General features: G+C 43.1%; 1 long non-coding RNA gene across 1 annotated transcript; it reads left to right on the plus strand.

The window, feature by feature from the left end:
- The first annotated feature begins 299 nt into the window (after positions 1-299).
- LOC134079681 (uncharacterized) lies at positions 300-20,918 on the plus strand. The gene is made up of 3 exons (XR_009939112.1): positions 300-769; positions 933-1,014; positions 20,001-20,918. It is a non-coding gene; the product is annotated as an uncharacterized LOC134079681 (long non-coding RNA).
- Positions 20,919-22,869: the final 1,951 nt, after the last annotated feature.

Here is a 22,869-nt window from a genome sequence, read left to right on the forward strand (position 1 = left end):
TTGCTGGCCAAACTTCTAAAACTTAGGCAATCATTTTTCACTGCTAGCAATGCAATCCTAGTGGGTCGTGGTGGGCTCGTCAGTCAGCTCTTCTCATGGAAAATATAGAAAAAACTTATATGCCAGCAATGTGTTTTATATACAAAACTTGTATGATTTACTCTTGAAAGTGGCCCCTTTCTCGTTTTCCTCATACAACGTCATACAGTCCTTACAGGTTACAATGTTTTATATGTTTCAGGTTACACAGATTTAGCAAGGATCTTATAAAGGTTTCACTGGCATATAAAAACCTGATAGATTAAGAGTAAATCATAAACGTTTTGTATATAAAACACATTGCTGGCATATAAGTTTTTCTATATCTTTTCCGTATGGGTTTTGCTGCTCAAACCTAACAATTCTCATTTTGGTAGATTGTGGTCGTCTTAAATATCCATATAATGTCATGTCTCATGACCGGTCTCATTAACAGTGGTCTTCTGTCACCACTGTATCCCCAAATTATTGTTTCTATCTTTTTGTTGCATAGCTTTAGCTCACTTCATCATCCTAGGTATGCCACAGCTATCCCCCCCCCCTCCTCTCCATCTCTCCATCTCTCCATTTGAAACTCCAAATATATGCCTAAAGTGTCCCCTCTTCTTTCTCCTTATGCAGATGTCCTGGCTCTCAACAAAGGCACCAAGCCTTTGCATTCCCATAAGCCTGACTTCCTGATGTCCACTACACTCTGTTCTCAATCTTCTCCAGTCTTTTGCAAACTGTGGTAAGTATCCCCAAATTCTTGTTTCTATCTTTTTGTTATATAACTTCTACATATCACCTCACCTCATCATCCTAGGTCTGCCACAGCGATATCTTTCTCCCTCTCTCTATTTGAAACTCCACATGTATGCCAAAAGTGTTCCCTCTTCTTTTTCCTTGTGCAGATGTTCAGATGTCCTATAAGCCTGACTTCCTGATGTCCACTACACTCCGTTCTCAACCTTCTCCGGTATTCTGCAAACTGTGGTAAGTATCCCTTCATTTGTTGCACAACTTAATCAAACTTTATTCTTTCTAGCTCATTCCTTTTTTTTTTTTTTTTTTTTGAAAGACATCTCTGCCCGAGTACTTTTCCTTTTTATTGGGGGCCAAGCAGCGAAGCTGCGAGGCAACCCATAGTGATTGTACGTATTCTTATTATTATTGGGGGCCAAGCAGCGAAGCTGCGAGGCAACCCATAGTGATTGTACGTATTCTTATTGGGGGCCAAGCAGCGAAGCTGCGAGGCAACCCATAGTGATTGTACGTATTCTTATTATTATTATTATTATTATTATTACACATTGCCCATTTCCCAGCCAACCATACACTCCAGAGTTCTGAAATTTGGCACACTCATTCAACTTCAAATTTGCCCGAATCTATTAAATTTACAGACAACAAACCCCAAAACTCCAGCGCCACCAACAGGTCAGGCTGAATTTTTCTAAAAGTTACCCAGGTCTCACATTTTGTCCATTTCTTACCAAACTTGTCACACATGACCTTCAGACAAGGCCACTCAAGACTTATCACTTTGTTAATAAATATTCATAAGCGTTTGCCTGTCACAGCCAATCAAAGTTGGTGACGCACCAAAAAACAGCATGTGAACCTATTCTCTATGTAACCAAAGAACCATACAGTAAAAAGTTGGGATATTTGGTACACTTATTCTCCCTAAGCCAATGACCACATACCTCAATTTTCAGACCCCAGAGCCCAAAACTCCAGCGCCACCAACAGGTCAAAATTCATCAATTTTTCAACAACATTAATGCAAATAACTCTAAAATGCTTAGACCTATCAAGCTGAAACTTGCTCAGTACATTAACGCAATAGGTATAGCCCCACCCACCAATTAACAAGACTTTTCCACAAACGCTGTAGCGCCACCAATAGACCAAGGTCAAAACTTTCAAAAAGTTTCACAGGTCAGAGATTTCATCCGATTCTCACCAAACTTGTCACACATGACCTTCAGACAAGGCCACTCAAGACTTATCACTTTGTTAATAAATATTCATAAGCGTTTGCCTGTCACAGCCAATCAAAGTTGGTGACGCACCAAAAAACAGCATGTGAACCTATTCTCTATGTAACCAAAGAACCATACAGTAAAAAGTTGGGATATTTGGTACACTTATTCTCCCTAAGCCAATGACCACATACCTCAATTTTCAGACCCCAGAGCCCAAAACTCCAGCGCCACCAACAGGTCAAAATTCAAATTTCAAAATTCAAATAATGCAAATAACTCTAAAATGCTTAGACCTATCAAGCTGAAACTTGCTCAGTACATTAACGCAATAGGTATAGCCCCACCCACCAATTAACAAGATTTTTCCACAAACACTGTAGCGCCACCAACAGACCAAGATCAAAACTTTCAAAAAGTTTCACAGGTCAGAGATTTCATCCGATTCTCACCAAAATTTGCACAGACAATCTTCAGACCATGACTTATCATTGCATTGCTTTATAAAACAATTGACGGAAGTGCTCGCCTGTAACAGCCAATCCAATTTGGCGGCGAAGCCGCCACACAGGAAGTGAACCTATATCTCTGCAAGGCTTTCACGTATCAAGACCAAACTTAGAACATGGGCTCAGAACCCAATTAAGAGAAGCCTCAACAACTTTGGTGCCCATTGACAACTGTGGGGGCGCTATAGTAACAGGAAGTAGGCTCATATCTCAGCGATGCTTACACGTATCGAAACCAAACTTGGTATATGGACTTGGGACCCCACCCTGAGGACGTACAATACATTTGGTGCACTCTGACCACTAGGGGCGCTATAATTAGTAAAACTTTCTCGTATCAACACCAAACTTGGTACGTGGACTTGTGAGCACATCCGAAGGACCTACACTAAATTTGGTGACGTTTGAACACTAGGGGCGCTATAATAAACAACACTTTCACCTATCGACAACAAACTTGGTAAGTGGACTTAGGAACACATCCCAAGGACACACACACAAAAACAAAAAAAATAGAAATTAATTTAGCCTATTTTCTTCACATCCACTCTCTCTCTCTGTCTCAAACCCAGACACAAGTACACACACCCTCCTCTATGGTGGTCGAGGGGGGGGGGGGTTCCATTTGCACACGCCCACTCTCCCATGTCATGTCTTTTGACCACTAGGGGGGCGCTATAATCACAGGAAGTCAGCTTATTTTTCATTAATGCTTTCATCTCTCTCTCTCTCAAACCCAGACACAAGCACACACACCCTCCTCTATGGTGGTCGTGGGGGGGGGGGTTCCATTTGCACGCGCCCACTCTCCCATTTCATGTCTTTTGACCACTAGGGGGGTGCTATAATCACAGGAAGTCAGCTCATTTTTCATTAATGCTTTCATCTCTCTCGCTCTCTAACCCAGACACAAGCACACACACCCTCCTCTATGGTGGTCGTAGGGGGGGGGGGGGTTCCATTTGCACACGGCCACTCTCCCATTTCATGTCTTTTGACCACTAGGGGGGTGCTAGAATCACAGGAAGTCAGCTCATTTTTCATTAATGCTTTCATATCTCTCGCTCTCTAACCCAGACACAAGCACACACACCCTCCTCTATGGTGGTCGTGGGGGGGGGTTCCATTTGCACACGCCCACTCTCCCATGTCATGTCTTTTGACCACTATGGGGGCGCTATAATCACAGAAAGTCAGCTCATTTTTCAGTAACGCTTTCATCTCTCTCTCTCTCTCTCAAGCCCAGACAAAAGCACACAAATACTCCTCTATGGTGGTCACAGGGGGAGGGGCGGAGGGGGGGTTGTCTTTCCAAATTTCCAAAGCTTGGCCCCCACATTGCTGCTCGCAGCTTTAATTGGGGGCCAAGCAGCGAAGCTGCGAGGCAACCCATAGTGATTGTACGTATTCTTATTATTATTATTATTACACATTGCCCATTTCCCAGCCAACCATACACTCCAGAGTTCTGAAATTTGGCACACTCATTCAACTTCAAATTTGCCCGAATCTATTAAATTTACAGACAACAAACCCCAAAACTCCAGCGCCACCAACAGGTCAGGCTGAATTTTTCTAAAAGTTACCCAGGTCTCAAATTTTGTCCATTTCTTACCAAACTTGTCACACATGACCTTCACAAAAGGCCACTCAAGACTTATCAGTTTGTTAATTAATATTCAAAAGCGTTTGCCTGTCACAGCCAATCAAAGTTGGTGACGCACCAAAAAACAGCATGTGAACCTATTATCTATGTAACCAAAGAACCATACAGTAAAAAGTTGGGATTTTTTGGTACACTTATTCTCCCTAAGCCAATGACCACATACCTCAATTTTCAGACCCCAGAGCCCAAAACTCCAGCGCCACCAACAGGTCAAAATTCATCAATTTTTCAACAACATTAATGCAAATAACTCTAAAATGCGTAGACCTATCAAGCTGAAACTTGCTCAGTACATTAACGCAATAGGTATAGCCCCACCCACCAATTAACAAGACTTTTCCACAAACGCTGTAGCGCCACCAATAGACCAAGGTCAAAACTTTCAAAAAGTTTCACAGGTCAGAGATTTCATCCGATTCTCACCAAACTTGTCACACATGACCTTCAGACAAGGCCACTCAAGACTTATCACTTTGTTAATAAATATTCATAAGCGTTTGCCTGTCACAGCCAATCAAAGTTGGTGACGCACCAAAAAACAGCATGTGAACCTATTCTCTATGTAACCAAAGAACCATACAGTAAAAAGTTGGGATATTTGGTACACTTATTCTCCCTAAGCCAATGACCACATACCTCAATTTTCAGACCCCAGAGCCCAAAACTCCAGCGCCACCAACAGGTCAAAATTCATCAATTTTTCAACAACATTAATGCAAATAACTCTAAAATGCTTAGACCTATCAAGCTGAAACTTGCTCAGTACATTAACGCAATAGGTATAGCCCCACCCACCAATTAACAAGACTTTTTCACAAACGCTGTAGCGCCACCAATAGACCAAGGTCAAAACTTTCAAAAAGTTTCACAGGTCAGAGATTTCATCCGATTCTCACCAAAATTTGCACAGACCATCTTCAGACCATGACTTATCATTGCATTGCTTTATGGAACAATTGACGGAAGTGCTTGTCTGTAACAGCCAATCCAAATTGGCGGCGAAGCCGCCACACAGGAAGTGAACCTATATCTCTGCAAGGCTTTCACGTATCAAGACCAAACTTAGAACATGGGCTCAGAACCCAATTAAGAGAAGCCTCAACAACTTTGGTGCCCATTGACAACTGTGGGGGCGCTATAGTAACAGGAAGTAGGCTCATATCTCAGCGATGCTTACACGTATCGAAACCAAACTTGGTATATGGACTTGGGACCCCACCCTGAGGACGTACAATACATTTGGTGCACTCTGACCACTAGGGGCGCTATAATTAGCAAAACTTTCTCGTATCAACACCAAACTTGGTATGTGGACTTGTGAGCACATCCGGAGGACCTACACTAAATTTGGTGACGTTTGAACACTAGGGGCGCTATAATAAACAACACTTTCACCTATCGACACCAAACTTGGTAAGTGGACTTAGGAACACATCCCAAGGACACACACACAAAAACAAAAAAAATAGAAATTAATTTTGCCTATTTTCTTCACATCCACTCTCTCTCTGTCTCAAACCCAGACACAAGCACACACACTCTCCTCTATGGTGGTCGAGGGGGGGGGGGGTTCCATTTGCACACGCCCATTCTCCCATGTCATGTCTTTTGACCACTAGGGGGGCGCTATAATCACAGGAAGTCAGCTCATTTTTCATTAATGCTTTCATCTCTCTCTCTCTCAAACCCAGACACAAGCACACACACCCTCCTCTATGGTGGTCGTGGGGGGGGGGGGGGTTCCATTTGCACACGCCCACTCTCCCATTTCATGTCTTTTGACCACTAGGTGGGTGCTAGAATCACAGGAAGTCAGCTCATTTTTCATTAATGCTTTCATCTCTCTCGCTCTCTCACCCAGACACAAGCATGCACACCCTCCTCTATGGTGGTCGTGGGGGTGGGTTCCATTTGCACACGCCCACTCTCCCATGTCATGTCTTTTGACCATTAGGGGGGCGCTATAATCACAGAAAGTCAGCTAATTTTTCAGTAACGCTTTCATCTCTCTCTCTCTCTCTCAAGCCCAGACAAAAGCACACAAATACTCCTCTATGGTGGTCACAGGGGGAGGGGCGGAGGGGGGGTTGTCTTTCCAAATTTCCAAAGCTTGGCCCCCACATTGCTGCTCGCAGCTTTAATTATTATTATTATTATTATTATTATTATTATTACACATTGCCCATTTCCCAGCCAACCATACACTCCAGAGTTCTGAAATTTGGCACACTCATTCAACTTCAAATTTGCCCGAATCTATTAAATTTACAGACAACAAACCCCAAAACTCCAGCGCCACCAACAGGTCAGGCTGAATTTTTATAAAAGTTACCCAGGTCTCAAATTTTGTCCATTTCTTACCAAACTTGTCAGAACCATACAGTAAAAAGTTGGGAAATTTGGTACACGTATTCTCCCTGAGCCAATGACCACTTACCCCAATTTTCAGACCCCAGAGCCCAAAACTGCAGCGCCACCAACAGGTCAAAATTCATCAATTTTTCAACAACATTAATGCTAATAACTCTAAAATGCTTAGACCAATCAAGCTGAAACTTGCTCAGTGTATTAAGGCAAAAGATATGGCCCCACCCACCAATTAACAAGACTTTTCCTTTAACGCTGTAGCGCCACCAACAGACCAAGATCAGAACTTTCAAAAAGTTTCACAGGTCACAAGTTTCATCCGATTCTCACCAAAATTTGCACACACTATCTTCAGACCATGCCTTCTTATTGCATTGCTTTTTGGAAGAATTGACAAAATTATTTGCCCTTAACAGCCAATCAAAATCGGCGGCGAAGCCGCCACACAGACATTAAACTTAAATCTCTATGGAAGCCATAGAACCATACAGTTAAACGTTTTGAAATTCAACATACATATTCCTCTATGGCCAATGACCACTTTCCCCAATATACAGACTCTTAACCTCAAACCTGTAGCGCCACCAACAGGTCAAAATTCATCAATTTCTCAACAACATTAATGCAAATAACTCTAAAATGCTTAGACTTATCAAGCTGAAACTTGCTCAGTGTATTAACGCAAAAGGTATAGCCCCACCCACCAATTAACAAGACTTTTCAACAAACGCTGTAGCGCCACCAACAGACCAAGATCAGAACTTTCAAAAAGTTTCACAGGTCACAAATTTCATCCGATTCTCACCAAAATTTGCACACACCATCTACAGACCATGCCTTCTTATTGCATTGCTTTTTGGAACAATTGACAGAAGTGCTCGCCTCTAACAGCCAATCCAAATTGGCTGCGAAGCCGCCACACAGGAAGTGAACCTACATCTCAGCAAGGCTTTCACGTATCAAGACTTGGGAACACATCCCAAGGACACACACACACACAAAAAAAAAAAATTAGAAATTAATTTGGGCTATTTTCTTAACATCCACTCTCTCTCTGTCCCAAACCCAGACAAAAGCACACACACTCTCCTCTATGGTGGTTGTGGGGGGCAGGGGTTCCATTTGCACCGGCCTACTCTTCCATTTCATGTGTTTTGACCACTAGGGGGGGCATTATATTCACAGTAACTCAGCTCATTTTTCATTAATGCTTTCATCGGAAGTTAGCTCATTTGTCATTAATGCTTTCATCTCAAGCTCCCAAACCCAGACACAAGCACACACACTTTCCTCTATGGTGGTTATGGGGGGGGGTAGCTTTCCCACATTTTCCCATGGACTTCCTGGATGACCACTACGTCTGTCCACCTACCGGGTGGTAAGACACCTGGGATTTTCCGCTGCTGTGCCTCAGCCGGAGGCCATGTGAATCTTAGCAATGCCACAGCCTCGAAAGGGATAGAGGGACTTACTCACTGTTAAACATCCTGCTGGTTCATTCTCTATATATAGCCCACTCTCGCCACAGTTTTCTCTGCGACGGTGGGAGCTGAGCATTGTGGGTAAAGCCCTCCCAAAGAGTTTATTGGGAGCCAAGCAACAACATTAATGCAAATATCTCTGCTATGCTTGAACCTATCAAGCTGAAACTTGCTCAGTGTATTAAGGCAAAAGTCAAGGCCCCACCCACCAATTAACAAGACTTTTCCATGATTGCTGTAGCGCCACCAACAGACCAAGGTCAAAACTTCCAAAAAGTTTCCCAGGTCTCAAATTTCAACCGATTCTCACCAAAATTTGCACACATCATCTTCAGACCATGCTTTCTTATTGCCTTGCTTTGTGGAACAATTGACGGAAGTGCTCGCCTCTAACAGCCAATCCAAATTGGCGGCGAAGCCGCCACACAGGAAGTGAACCTATATCTCAGCAAGGCTTTCATGTACCAAGACCAAACTTAGAACATGGGCTCAGAACCCAATTAAGAGAGGCCTCAATAACTTTGGTGCCCTTTGACAACTGTGGGGGCGCTATAGTAACAGGAAGTAGGCTCATATCTCAGCAACGGTTTCAAGTATCAAAACCAAACTTGGTATATGGACTTGGGACCCCACCCTGAGGACGCACAATACATTTGGCGTACTCTGACCACTAGGGGCGCTATAATTAGCAAAACTTTCTCGGATCAACACCAAACTTGGTACGTGGACTTGTGGGCACATCCTGAGGACCTACTATAAATTTGGTGACGTTTGAACACTAGGGGCGCTATAATTAGCAAAACTTTCTCGTATCAACACCAAACTTGGTATGTGGACTTGTGAGCACATCCTGAGGACCTACACTAAATTTGGTGACGTTTGAACACTAGGGGCGCTATAATAAACAACACTTTCACCTATCGAAACCAAACTTGGTAAGTGGACTTAGGAACACATCCCAAGGACACACACACACAAAAAAAATTGAAATTAATTTTGGCTATTTTCTTCACATCTACTCTCTCTCTGTCTCAAACCCAGACACAAGCACACACACCCTCCTCTATGGTGGTCGTGGGGGGGGGGGGGGGTGTTCCATCTGCACACGCCCACTCTCCCATGTCATCTCTTTCGACCACTAGGGGGGGTGCTATAATCACAGGAAGTCAGCTCATTTTTCAGTAATGCTTTCATCTCTCTCTCTCAAACCCAGACACAAGCACACACACCCTCCTCTATGGTGGTCGTGGGGGGGGGGGGGTTCCCATTCGCACACACCCACTCTCCCATGTCATGTCTTTTGACCACTAGGGGGGCGCTATAATCACAGGAAGTCAGCTCATTCTTCATTAATGCTTTCATCTCTCTCTCTCTCAAACCCAGATATAAGCACGCACACCCTCCTCTATGGTGGTCGTGGGGGGGGGGTTCCATTTGCACACGCCCACTCTCCCATGTCATGTCTTTTGACCACTAAGGGGGCGCTATAATCACAGGAAGTCAGCTCATTTTTCAGTAACGCTTTCATCTCTCTCTCTCTCTCTCAAGCCCAGACAAAAGCACACAAATACTCCTCTATGGTGGTCACAGGGGGAGAGGGGGAGTGGGGGTTGTCTTTCCAAATTTCCAAAGCTTGGCCCCCACATTGCTGCTCGCAGCTTTAATTATTATTATTATTATTACACATTGCCCATTTCCCAGCCAACCATACACTCCAGAGTTCTGAAATTTGGCACACTCATTCAACTTCAAATTTGCCCGAATCTATTAAATTTACAGACAACAAACCCCAAAACTCCAGCGCCACCAACAGGTCAGGCTGAATTTTTCTAAAAGTTACCCAGGTCTCACATTTTGTCCATTTCTTACCAAACTTGTCACACATGACCTTCAGACAAGGCCACTCAAGACTTATCACTTTGTTAATAAATATTCATAAGCGTTTGCCTGTCACAGCCAATCAAAGTTGGTGACGCACCAAAAAACAGCATGTGAACCTATTCTCTATGTAACCAAAGAACCATACAGTAAAAAGTTGGGATATTTGGTACACTTATTCTCCCTAAGCCAATGACCACATACCTCAATTTTCAGACCCCAGAGCCCAAAACTCCAGCGCCACCAACAGGTCAAAATTCATCAATTTTTCAACAACATTAATGCAAATAACTCTAAAATGCTTAGACCTATCAAGCTGAAACTTGCTCAGTACATTAACGCAATAGGTATAGCCCCACCCACCAATTAACAAGACTTTTCCACAAACGCTGTAGCGCCACCAATAGACCAAGGTCAAAACTTTCAAAAAGTTTCACAGGTCAGAGATTTCATCCGATTCTCACCAAACTTGTCACACATGACCTTCAGACAAGGCCACTCAAGACTTATCACTTTGTTAATAAATATTCATAAGCGTTTGCCTGTCACAGCCAATCAAAGTTGGTGACGCACCAAAAAACAGCATGTGAACCTATTCTCTATGTAACCAAAGAACCATACAGTAAAAAGTTGGGATATTTGGTACACTTATTCTCCCTAAGCCAATGACCACATACCTCAATTTTCAGACCCCAGAGCCCAAAACTCCAGCGCCACCAACAGGTCAAAATTCATCAATTTCTCAACAACATTAATGCAAATAACTCTCAAATGCTTAGACCTATCAAGCTGAAACTTGTTCAGTGTATTAAGGCAAAAGGCATAGCCCCACCCACCAATTAACAAGATTTTTCCACAAACTCTGTAGCGCCACCAACAGACCAAGATCAAAACTTTCAAAAAGTTTCACAGGTCGGAGATTTCATCCGATTCTCACCAAAATTTGCACAGACCATCTTCAGACCATGACTTATCATTGCATTGCTTTATGGAACAATTGACGGAAGTGCTCGCCTGTAACAGCCAATCCAATTTGGCGGCGAAGCCGCCACACAGGAAGTGAACCTATATCTCTGCAAGGCTTTCACGTATCAAGACCAAACTTAGAACATGGGTTCAGAACCCAATTAAGGGAAGCCTCAACAACTTTGGTGCCCTTTGACAACTGTGGGGGCGCTATAGTAACAGGAAGTAGGCTCATATCTCATCAATGCTTTCACGTATCGAAACCAAACTTGGTATATGGACTTGGGACCCCACCCTGAGGACGCACAATACATTTGGTGTACTCTGACCACTAGGGGCGCTATAATTAGCAAAACTTTCTCGTATCAACACCAAACTTGGTACATGGACTTGTGAGCACATCCTAAGGACCTACACTAAATTTGGTGACGTTTGACCACTAGGGGCGCTATAATAAACAACACTTTCACCTATCAAAACCAAACTTGGTAAGTGGACTTAGGAACACATCCCAAGGACACACACACACCAAAAAAAAAATTAGAAAATAATTTTGGCTATTTTCTTCACATCCACTCTCTCTCTGTCCCAAACTCCTCTATGGTGGTCGTGGGGGGGGGGTTCCATTTGCACACGCCCACTCTCCCATGTCATGTCATGCGACCACTAGGGGGGCGCTATAATCACAGGAAGTCAGCTCATTTTTCATTAATGCTTTCATCTCTCTCTCTCTCAAACCCAGACACAAGCACACACACCCTCCTCTATGGTGGTCGTAGGGGGGGGGGTTCCATTTGCACACGGCCACTCTACCATTTCATGTCTTTTGACCACTAGGGGGGTGCTAGAATCACAGGAAGTCAGCTCATTTTTCATTAATGCTTTCATCTCTCTCGCTCTCTAACCCAGACACAAGCACACACACCCTCCTCTATGGTGGTCGTGGGGGGGGGGGGGGGTTCCATTTGCACACGCCCACTCTCCCATGTCATGTCTTTTGACCACTAGGGGGGCGCTATAATCACAGAAAGTCAGCTCATTGTTCAGTACAAATAACTCTAAAATGCTTAGACCTATCAAGCTGAAACTTGCTCAGTACATTAACGCAATAGGTATAGCCCCACCCACCAATTAACAAGACTTTTCCACAAACGCTGTAGCGCCACCAATAGACCAAGGTCAAAACTTTCAAAAAGTTTCACAGGTCAGAGATTTCATCCGATTCTCACCAAACTTGTCACACATGACCTTCAGACAAGGCCACTCAAGACTTATCACTTTGTTAATAAATATTCATAAGCGTTTGCCTGTCACAGCCAATCAAAGTTGGTGACGCACCAAAAAACAGCATGTGAACCTATTCTCTATGTAACCAAAGAACCATACAGTAAAAAGTTGGGATATTTGGTACACTTATTCTCCCTAAGCCAATGACCACATACCTCAATTTTCAGACCCCAGAGCCCAAAACTCCAGCGCCACCAACAGGTCAAAATTCATCAATTTTTCAACAACATTAATGCAAATAACTCTAAAATGCTTAGACCTATCAAGCTGAAACTTGCTCAGTACATTAACGCAATAGGTATAGCCCCACCCACCAATTAACAAGACTTTTCCACAAACGCTGTAGCGCCACCAATAGACCAAGGTCAAAACTTTCAAAAAGTTTCACAGGTCAGAGATTTCATCCGATTCTCACTAAAATTTGCACACACCATCTTCAGACCATGCCTTCTAATCTGATTGCTTTCTGGAAGAATTGACAAAATTATTTGCCCTTAACAGCCAATCAAAATCGGCGGCGAAGCCGCCACACAGACATTAAACCTACATCTCTATGGAAGCCATAGAACCATACAGTGAAAAGTTTTGAAATTTATCACACATATTCCTCTATGGCCAATTACCACTTTCCCCAATTTACAGACTCTTAACCTCAAACCTCTAGCGCCACCAACAGGTCAAAATTCATCAATTTCTTAACAACATTAATGCAAATAACTCTCAAATGCTTAGACCTATCAAGCTGAAACTTGTTCAGTGTATTAACGCAAAAGGCATAGCCCCACCCACCAATTAACAAGATTTTTCCACAAACGCTGTAGCGCCACCAACAGACCAAGATCAAAACTTTCAAAAAGTTTCACAGGTCGGAGATTTCATCCGATTCTCACCAAAATTTGCACAGACCATCTTCAGACCATGACTTATCATTGCATTGCTTTATGGAACAATTGACGGAAGTGCTCGTCTGTAACAGCCAATCCAAATTGGCGGCGAAGCCGCCACACAGGAAGTGAACCTATATCTCTGCAAGGCTTTCACGTATCAAGACCAAACTTAGAACATGGGCTCAGAACCCAATTAAGAGAAGCCTCAACAACTTTGGTGCCCATTGACAACTGTGGGGGCGCTATAGTAACAGGAAGTAGGCTCATATCTCAGCGATGCTTACACGTATCGAAACCAAACTTGGTATATGGACTTGGGACCCCACCCTGAGGACGTACAATACATTTGGTGCACTCTGACCACTAGGGGCGCTATAATTAGCAAAACTTTCTCGTATCAACACCAAACTTGGTATGTGGACTTGTGAGCACATCCGGAGGACCTACACTAAATTTGGTGACGTTTGAACACTAGGGGCGCTATAATAAACAACACTTTCACCTATCGACACCAAACTTGGTAAGTGGACTTAGGAACACATCCCAAGGACACACACACAAAAACAAAAAAAATAGAAATTAATTTTGCCTATTTTCTTCACATCCACTCTCTCTCTGTCTCAAACCCAGACACAAGCACACACACTCTCCTCTATGGTGGTCGAGGGGGGGGGGTTTCCATTTGCACACGCCCACTCTCCCATGTCATGTCTTTTGACCACTAGGGGGGCGCTATAATCACAGGAAGTCAGCTCATTTTTCATTAATGCTTTCATCTCTCTCTCTCTCAAACCCAGACACAAGCACACACACCCTCCTCTATGGTGGTCGTGGGGGGGGGGGTTCCATTTGCACACGCCCACTCTCCCATTTCATGTCTTTTGACCACTAGGTGGGTGCTAGAATCACAGGAAGTCAGCTCATTTTTCATTAATGCTTTCATCTCTCTCGCTCTCTCACCCAGACACAAGCACGCACACCCTCCTCTATGGTGGTCGTGGGGGTGGGTTCCATTTGCACACGCCCACTCTCCCATGTCATGTCTTTTGACCATTAGGGGGGCGCTATAATCACAGAAAGTCAGCTAATTTTTCAGTAACGCTTTCATCTCTCTCTCTCTCTCTCAAGCCCAGACAAAAGCACACAAATACTCCTCTATGGTGGTCACAGGGGGAGGGGCGGAGGGGGGGTTGTCTTTCCAAATTTCCAAAGCTTGGCCCCCACATTGCTGCTCGCAGCTTTAATTATTATTATTATTACACATTGCCCATTTCCCAGCCAACCATACACTCCAGAGTTCTGAAATTTGGCACACTCATTCAACTTCAAATTTGCCCGAATCTATTAAATTTACAGACAACAAACCCCAAAACTCCAGCGCCACCAACAGGTCAGGCTGAATTTTTCTAAAAGTTACCCAGGTCTCAAATTTTGTCCATTTCTTACCAAACTTGTCACACGTGACCTTCAGACAAGGCCACTCAAGACTTATCACTTTGTTAATAAATATTCAAAAGCGTTTGCCTGTCACAGCCAATCGAAGTTTAAAACGCAGCAAAAAACAGCATGTGAACCTATATCTCTATGTAACCAAAGAACCATACAGTAAAAAGTTGGGAAATTTGGTACACGTATTCTCCCTGAGCCAATGACCACTTACCCCAATTTTCAGACCCCAGAGCCCAAAACTGCAGCGCCACCAACAGGTCAAAATTCATCAATTTTTCAACAACATTAATGCAAATAACTCTAAAATGCTTAGACCAATCAAGCTGAAACTTGCTCAGTGTATTAAGGCAAAAGGTATGGCCCCACCCACCAATTAACAAGACTTTTCCTTTAACGCTGTAGCGCCACCAACAGACCAAGATCAGAACTTTCAAAAAGTTTCACAGGTCACAAATTTCATCCGATTCTCACCAAAATTTGCACACACCATCTACAGACCATGCCTTCTTATTGCATTGCTTTTTGGAACAATTGACAGAAGTGCTCGCCTCTAACAGCCAATCCAAATTGGCTGCGAAGCCGCCACACAGGAAGTGAACCTACATCTCAGCAAGGCTTTCACGTATCAAGACTTGGGAACACATCCCAAGGACACACACACACACACAAAAAAAAAATTAGAAATTAATTTGGGCTATTTTCTTAACATCCACTCTCTCTCTGTCCCAAACCCAGACAAAAGCACACACACTCTCCTCTATGGTGGTTGTGGGGGGCAGGGGTTCCATTTGCACACGCCTACTCTTCCATTTCATGTGTTTTGACCACTAGGGGGGGCATTATATTCACAGTAACTCAGCTCATTTTTCATTAATGCTTTCATCGGAAGTTAGCTCATTTGTCATTAATGCTTTCATCTCACGCTCTCAAACCCAGACACAAGCACACACACTTTCCTCTATGGTGGTTATGGGGGGGGGGTAGCTTTCCCACATTTTCCCATGGACTTCCTGGATGACCACTACGTCTGTCCACCTACCGGGTGGTAAGACACCTGGGATTTGCCGCTGCTGTGCCTCAGCCGGAGGCCATGTGAAACTTAGCAATGCCACAGCCTCGAAAGGGATAGAGGGACTTACTCACTGTTAAACATCCTGCTGGTTCATTCTCTATATATAGCCCACTCTCGCCACAGTTTTCTCTGCGACGGTGGGAGCTGAGCATTGTGGGTAAAGCCCTCCCAAAGAGTTTATTGGGAGCCAAGCAACAACATTAATGCAAATATCTCTGCTATGCTTGAACCTATCAAGCTGAAACTTGCTCAGTGTATTAAGGCAAAAGTCAAGGCCCCACCCACCAATTAACAAGACTTTTCCATGATTGCTGTAGCGCCACCAACAGACCAAGGTCAAAACTTCCAAAAAGTTTCCCAGGTCTCAAATTTCAACCGATTCTCACCAAAATTTGCACACATCATCTTCAGACCATGCTTTCTTATTGCCTTGCTTTGTGGAACAATTGACGGAAGTGCTCGCCTCTAACAGCCAATCCAAATTGGCGGCGAAGCCGCCACACAGGAAGTGAACCTATATCTCAGCAAGGCTTTCATGTACCAAGACCAAACTTAGAACATGGGCTCAGAACCCAATTAAGAGAGGCCTCAATAACTTTGGTGCCCTTTGACAACTGTGGGGGCGCTATAGTAACAGGAAGTAGGCTCATATCTCAGCAACGGTTTCAAGTATCAAAACCAAACTTGGTATATGGACTTGGGACCCCACCCTGAGGACGCACAATACATTTGGCGTACTCTGACCACTAGGGGCGCTATAATTAGCAAAACTTTCTCGGATCAACACCAAACTTGGTACGTGGACTTGTGGGCACATCCTGAGGACCTACTATAAATTTGGTGACGTTTGAACACTAGGGGCGCTATAATTAGCAAAACTTTCTCGTATCAACACCAAACTTGGTATGTGGACTTGTGAGCACATCCTGAGGACCTACACTAAATTTGGTGACGTTTGAACACTAGGGGCGCTATAATAAACAACACTTTCACCTATCGAAACCAAACTTGGTAAGTGGACTTAGGAACACATCCCAAGGACACACACACACAAAAAAAATTGAAATTAATTTTGGCTATTTTCTTCACATCTACTCTCTCTCTGTCTCAAACCCAGACACAAGCACACACACCCTCCTCTATGGTGGTCGTGGGGGGGGGGGGGGGGGTGTTCCATCTGCACACGCCCACTCTCCCATGTCATCTCTTTCGACCACTAGGGGGGGTGCTATAATCACAGGAAGTCAGCTCATTTTTCAGTAATGCTTTCATCTCTCTCTCTCAAACCCAGACACAAGCACACACACCCTCCTCTATGGTGGTCGTGGGGGGGGGGGTTCCCATTCGCACACACCCACTCTCCCATGTCATCTCTTTCGACCACTAGGGGGGGTGCTATAATCACAGGAAGTCAGCTCATTTTTCAGTAATGCTTTCATCTCTCTCTCTCAAACCCAGACACAAGCACACACACCCTCCTCTATGGTGGTCGTGGGGGGGGGGGTTCCCATTCGCACACACCCACTCTCCCATGTCATGTCTTTTGACCACTAGGGGGGCGCTATAATCACAGGAAGTCAGCTCATTCTTCATTAATGCTTTCATCTCTCTCTCTCTCAAACCCAGACATAAGCACGCACACCCTCCTCTATGGTGGTCGTGGGGGGGGGGGGTTCCATTTGCACACGCCCACTCTCCCATGTCATGTCTTTTGACCACTAAGGGGGCGCTATAATCACAGGAAGTCAGCTCATTTTTCAGTAACGCTTTCATCTCTCTCTCTCTCTCTCTCTCAAGCCCAGACAAAAGCACACAAATACTCCTCTATGGTGGTCACAGGGGGAGAGGGGGAGTGGGGGTTGTCTTTCCAAATTTCCAAAGCTTGGCCCCCACATTGCTGCTCGCAGCTTTAATTATTATTATTATTACACATTGCCCATTTCCCAGCCAACCATACACTCCAGAGTTCTGAAATTTGGCACACTCATTCAACTTCAAATTTGCCCGAATCTATTAAATTTACAGACAACAAACCCCAAAACTCCAGCGCCACCAACAGGTCAGGCTGAATTTTTCTAAAAGTTACCCAGGTCTCACATTTTGTCCATTTCTTACCAAACTTGTCACACATGACCTTCAGACAAGGCCACTCAAGACTTATCACTTTGTTAATAAATATTCATAAGCGTTTGCCTGTCACAGCCAATCAAAGTTGGTGACGCACCAAAAAACAGCATGTGAACCTATTCTCTATGTAACCAAAGAACCATACAGTAAAAAGTTGGGATATTTGGTACACTTATTCTCCCTAAGCCAATGACCACATACCTCAATTTTCAGACCCCAGAGCCCAAAACTCCAGCGCCACCAACAGGTCAAAATTCATCAATTTTTTAACAACATTAATGCAAATAACTCTAAAATGCTTAGACCTATCAAGCTGAAACTTGCTCAGTACATTAACGCAATAGGTATAGCCCCACCCACCAATTAACAAGACTTTTCCACAAACGCTGTAGCGCCACCAATAGACCAAGGTCAAAACTTTCAAAAAGTTTCACAGGTCAGAGATTTCATCCGATTCTCACCAAACTTGTCACACATGACCTTCAGACAAGGCCACTCAAGACTTATCACTTTGTTAATAAATATTCATAAGCGTTTGCCTGTCACAGCCAATCAAAGTTGGTGACGCACCAAAAAACAGCATGTGAACCTATTCTCTATGTAACCAAAGAACCATACAGTAAAAAGTTGGGATATTTGGTACACTTATTCTCCCTAAGCCAATGACCACATACCTCAATTTTCAGACCCCAGAGCCCAAAACTCCAGCGCCACCAACAGGTCAAAATTCATCAATTTCTCAACAACATTACTGCAAATAACTCTCAAATGCTTAGACCTATCAAGCTGAAACTTGTTCAGTGTATTAACGCAAAAGGCATAGCCCCACCCACCAATTAACAAGATTTTTCCACAAACTCTGTAGCGCCACCAACAGACCAAGATCAAAACTTTCAAAAAGTTTCACAGGTCGGAGATTTCATCCGATTCTCACCAAAATTTGCACAGACCATCTTCAGACCATGACTTATCATTGCATTGCTTTATGGAACAATTGACGGAAGTGCTCGCCTGTAACAGCCAATCCAATTTGGCGGCGAAGCCGCCACACAGGAAGTGAACCTATATCTCTGCAAGGCTTTCACGTATCAAGACCAAACTTAGAACATGGGCTCAGAACCCAATTAAGAGAAGCCTCAACAACTTTGGTGCCCATTGACAACTGTGGGGGCGCTATAGTAACAGGAAGTAGGCTCATATCTCAGCGATGCTTACACGTATCGAAACCAAACTTGGTATATGGACTTGGGACCCCACCCTGAGGACGTACAATACATTTGGTGCACTCTGACCACTAGGGGCGCTATAATTAGCAAAACTTTCTCGTATCAACACCAAACTTGGTACGTGGACTTGTGAGCACATCCGGAGGACATACACTAAATTTGGTGACGTTTGAACACTAGGGGCGTTATAATAAACAACACTTTCACCTATCGACACCAAACTTGGTAAGTGGACTTAGGAACACATCCCAAGGACACACACACAAAAACAAAAAAAATAGAAATTAATTTTGCCTATTTTCTTCACATCCACTCTCTCTCTGTCTCAAACCCAGACACAAGCACACACACCCTCCTCTATGGTGGTCGAGGGGGGGGGGGGGGTTCCATTTGCACACACCCACTCTCCCATGTCATGTCTTTTGACCACTAGGGGGGCGCTATAATCACAGGAAGTCAGCTCATTTTTCATTAATGCTTTCATCTCTCTCTCTCTCAAACCCAGACACAAGCACACACACCCTCCTCTATGGTGGTCGTGGGGGGGGGGTTCCATTTGCACACGCCCACTCTCCCATTTCATGTCTTTTGACCACTAGGGGGGCGCTATAATCACAGGAAGTCAGCTCATTTTTCATTAATGCTTTCATATCTCTCGCTCTCTAACCCAGACACAAGCACACACACCCTCCTCTATGGTGGTCGTGGGGGGGGGTTCCATTTGCACACGCCCACTCTCCCATGTCATGTCTTTTGACCACTATGGGGGCGCTATAATCACAGAAAGTCAGCTCATTTTTCAGTAACGCTTTCATCTCTCTCTCTCTCTCTCAAGCCCAGACAAAAGCACAGAAATACTCCTCTATGGTGGTCACAGGGGGAGGGGCGGAGGGGGGGTTGTCTTTCCAAATTTCCAAAGCTTGGCCCCCACATTGCTGCTCGCAGCTTTAATTTTACTTTGTTACTGCTCTTACTCCTCCCATCCGTTTGTCCATGGAAGTAATTATTTGACTTAGAAACTCTCTAAATCTCATTACTTGACACGTGTGTTTTCTGTGCTCTCTCTTTTTAATAATCAGAATGCCTCCTTGTGTTGGATTCATGATGTTCACCATACTGCACGGCCTACTTTTTTTCTTCGCAAGCTATGGAAAGAAACTCTGTTCAGCTCATGAAACGGACTGTTCACATTTTTGGACTTTTGTGGAGGAAGCAGGGTATCCTGGTAATTTTATTTTGCAGCTACTATGCTCTCGTCATAGATACCTTGCATCCTACCCAGTGAGTACATTATACGATTTTGATTTCCAGTATCTGATGGACATTTTGACTCTCATGTTGAAATATGATTATTTTATCATATTTTCTCATTACAACCTACAATTTGTATATATAGGCCCAACAAAGAGAGAAATCTGAACTGGCAAAGCTGCTCTATATGCATCACAGGTCGATATTGTTGACCTTCACAAATGACTTCCGTCAGTCAGTTTCAGTTGTACATTTAGATAATTCCAAACATTGATGTCAACACACTGCTGTTCTTGTACCTAATAATAACTTTGAGTTAGTCATGGCAAAATGTGTGCAAAATATGTGATGGTTGACTTCAGAGTAAACACTCATTTTTGACAAAACCCTTCACATTGAACTTGTAGTAGAGTTGTTTGCATTAATTGAACAGGCCATCTTTGTTTTTTGTATGTGAAGGTCATTAACAAGGAATAAAATGATTGTTTTCATATTAAACACCTTTGTTATTCATTTTGCTTAGTAAGACTTGAGACAAATGTTAAGTCAACTTGAATTCATGGTTATTATGGCAATGGTATGTTTGGTGAACTGTGCTTTTTTAAATTCCTTTTTACTGTTCAAAGCGCAGTTTGTTGCACTGTATTTATTACCGACATGTTATGCCAGCCGATACAACCAGATTGTATTTGACCGTATTCATAGAGTGCATGAGTGAGTGTCACGTTGTCCCGGTAACGCGATTTCCTGTTAACAAACGACCTACATGTGGCATTTTCTATCGCCTCACCGTGTTGTTTATTTCAAAATTAAAATAAATGAATTTGAAACGGTAAAAATCATTACCATATCGAGGCGTTTATGTATGCTTCTGGTGTACTAAAAGGAGACGTTCACGCTAGCATTAGCTAACTTCATGTAATCATAGATTAGCCCAGCTTGCCGTTACATTATACACTTTTCCCCCCATACTAGCGTGAACATTTAGCCTACACCAGAAGCATACATACACGCCTCGACATGGTCGTGACTTTTACCCCTTTAAATTCATTTTTCATTTTGAAATAAACAACACGGTGAGGAAATAGAAAATGCCACTTGCAGGTCGTTTGTTTATAACAGGAAATCGCGTTACTGGGACAACGTGACACTTTAACTTACGCAGTGAGGTTTTGGAACCAGCTGCCGGTAAAGCATGTTTATGACACGTTTTCAATGTTGAATCAACCACATTTCAATATTAGCACCATTGAATGAGAACTGAATCAGTGTTGAATCAACGTTTGATTATCATTGAAATTTCAATGTAATTTCAACGGCAATCACATCTGGTTGAATCAACGTTGAATCCACGTTTTAGATGATTGAAATGGTGATGTTGTTTCAACGGCAATCTCATCGAGCGCTTTCAATGTCGAAACAACTTCGGAGTTCAATGCAGATTCAACGAATCCTTTCAACGTTGATTCAATGCCATTTTGCTATCTGGGTATAGATTAATATATTTTGTTTATAATTTCCTAGTTACTGAAATGTTGTCAAGATATTCTAAAAGTGAAAATAATGGAAATGTGTATTTTCTTTTACGTTTGCATTATTTAATCCAATGAGAATTGAGCTAGAGGTCAAGTGTGATCAGGAAGTGGGAGAAATTAACAAACGAGAAGCGGGAGAAGAAGGGAGAAGAAGGGAGAACGACTGCTTAGCGGGAGAAGTTTACCGCAGCCAAACAGAAGTAGCCTACAGCCTTTGTGTTTAGTGTGTAAAACACTCTTCTAACATTACTGCTAGACGGTGAAGTTGTGTTGGAAGTGAACACTTCGAGAACTCCGACCGAGAGTTTTCTGCGAGTAGCATAAAACCTTCAGCTAGTCAGCAAGACCTAGCTATAGCACAATGCGTTTGCGTGTCTATGGATTGACTGCATGGACACTTCTCCTCTCTCCGTACTGCTCCGAACCTCCTGGAGCCTCGCCGAAGACGTCTGTCCATCCATTACAACTTGTGAACAAAATCACAATATTAGTGTACAGAACAACAATGTGTACAGTACCCGGTTGATACCACTTAGCCTAAAAGATTCAACTGTTGAAGGCATAGACTGTATGTTCTATATATACAGTCTATGGTTGAAGGACTAATTGTTTCTGGTACAGGACGTGGATTTGTAAGCATTAACAGGTCATAGACTATGTAGGCTAAAAGGTAATAGGCCTACTGTAGTTATACATATTGAAGAAAGCTTTTGTATATGAGGATGTGTTTTCACTTCAAATTAGCGCATGCAAAAAGCTTTGTAAATAATTTGTAAACATTAACAGATCATTTGTAAAAGGTAGTAGACTAGTGAGTTACACATATTAGCCTAAATTACGTTTTTGTATATGAGAATATGTTTTCACTTTAGATTAACAGGTTCAAAAAGCTTTGTAAATAATTTGTAAACATTAACAGATCATTTGTAAAAGGCAGTAGCCTAACACATATTAAGTTAAGTTTTTGTTCATGAGAATATGTTTTCACTTTAGATTAACGGGTTCAAAAAGCTTTGTAAATAATTTGTAAACATTAACAGATCATTTGTAAAAGGCAGTAGCCTAGTGACACATATTAAGTTAAGTTTTTGTGCATGAGAATATGTTTTCACTTTAGATTAACGGGTTCAAAAAGCTTTGTAAATAATTTGTAAACATTAAC

The sequence above is a fragment of the Sardina pilchardus genome, chromosome 5, assembly GCF_963854185.1.
Source record: "Sardina pilchardus chromosome 5, fSarPil1.1, whole genome shotgun sequence".
Taxonomy (NCBI): domain Eukaryota; kingdom Metazoa; phylum Chordata; class Actinopteri; order Clupeiformes; family Clupeidae; genus Sardina; species Sardina pilchardus.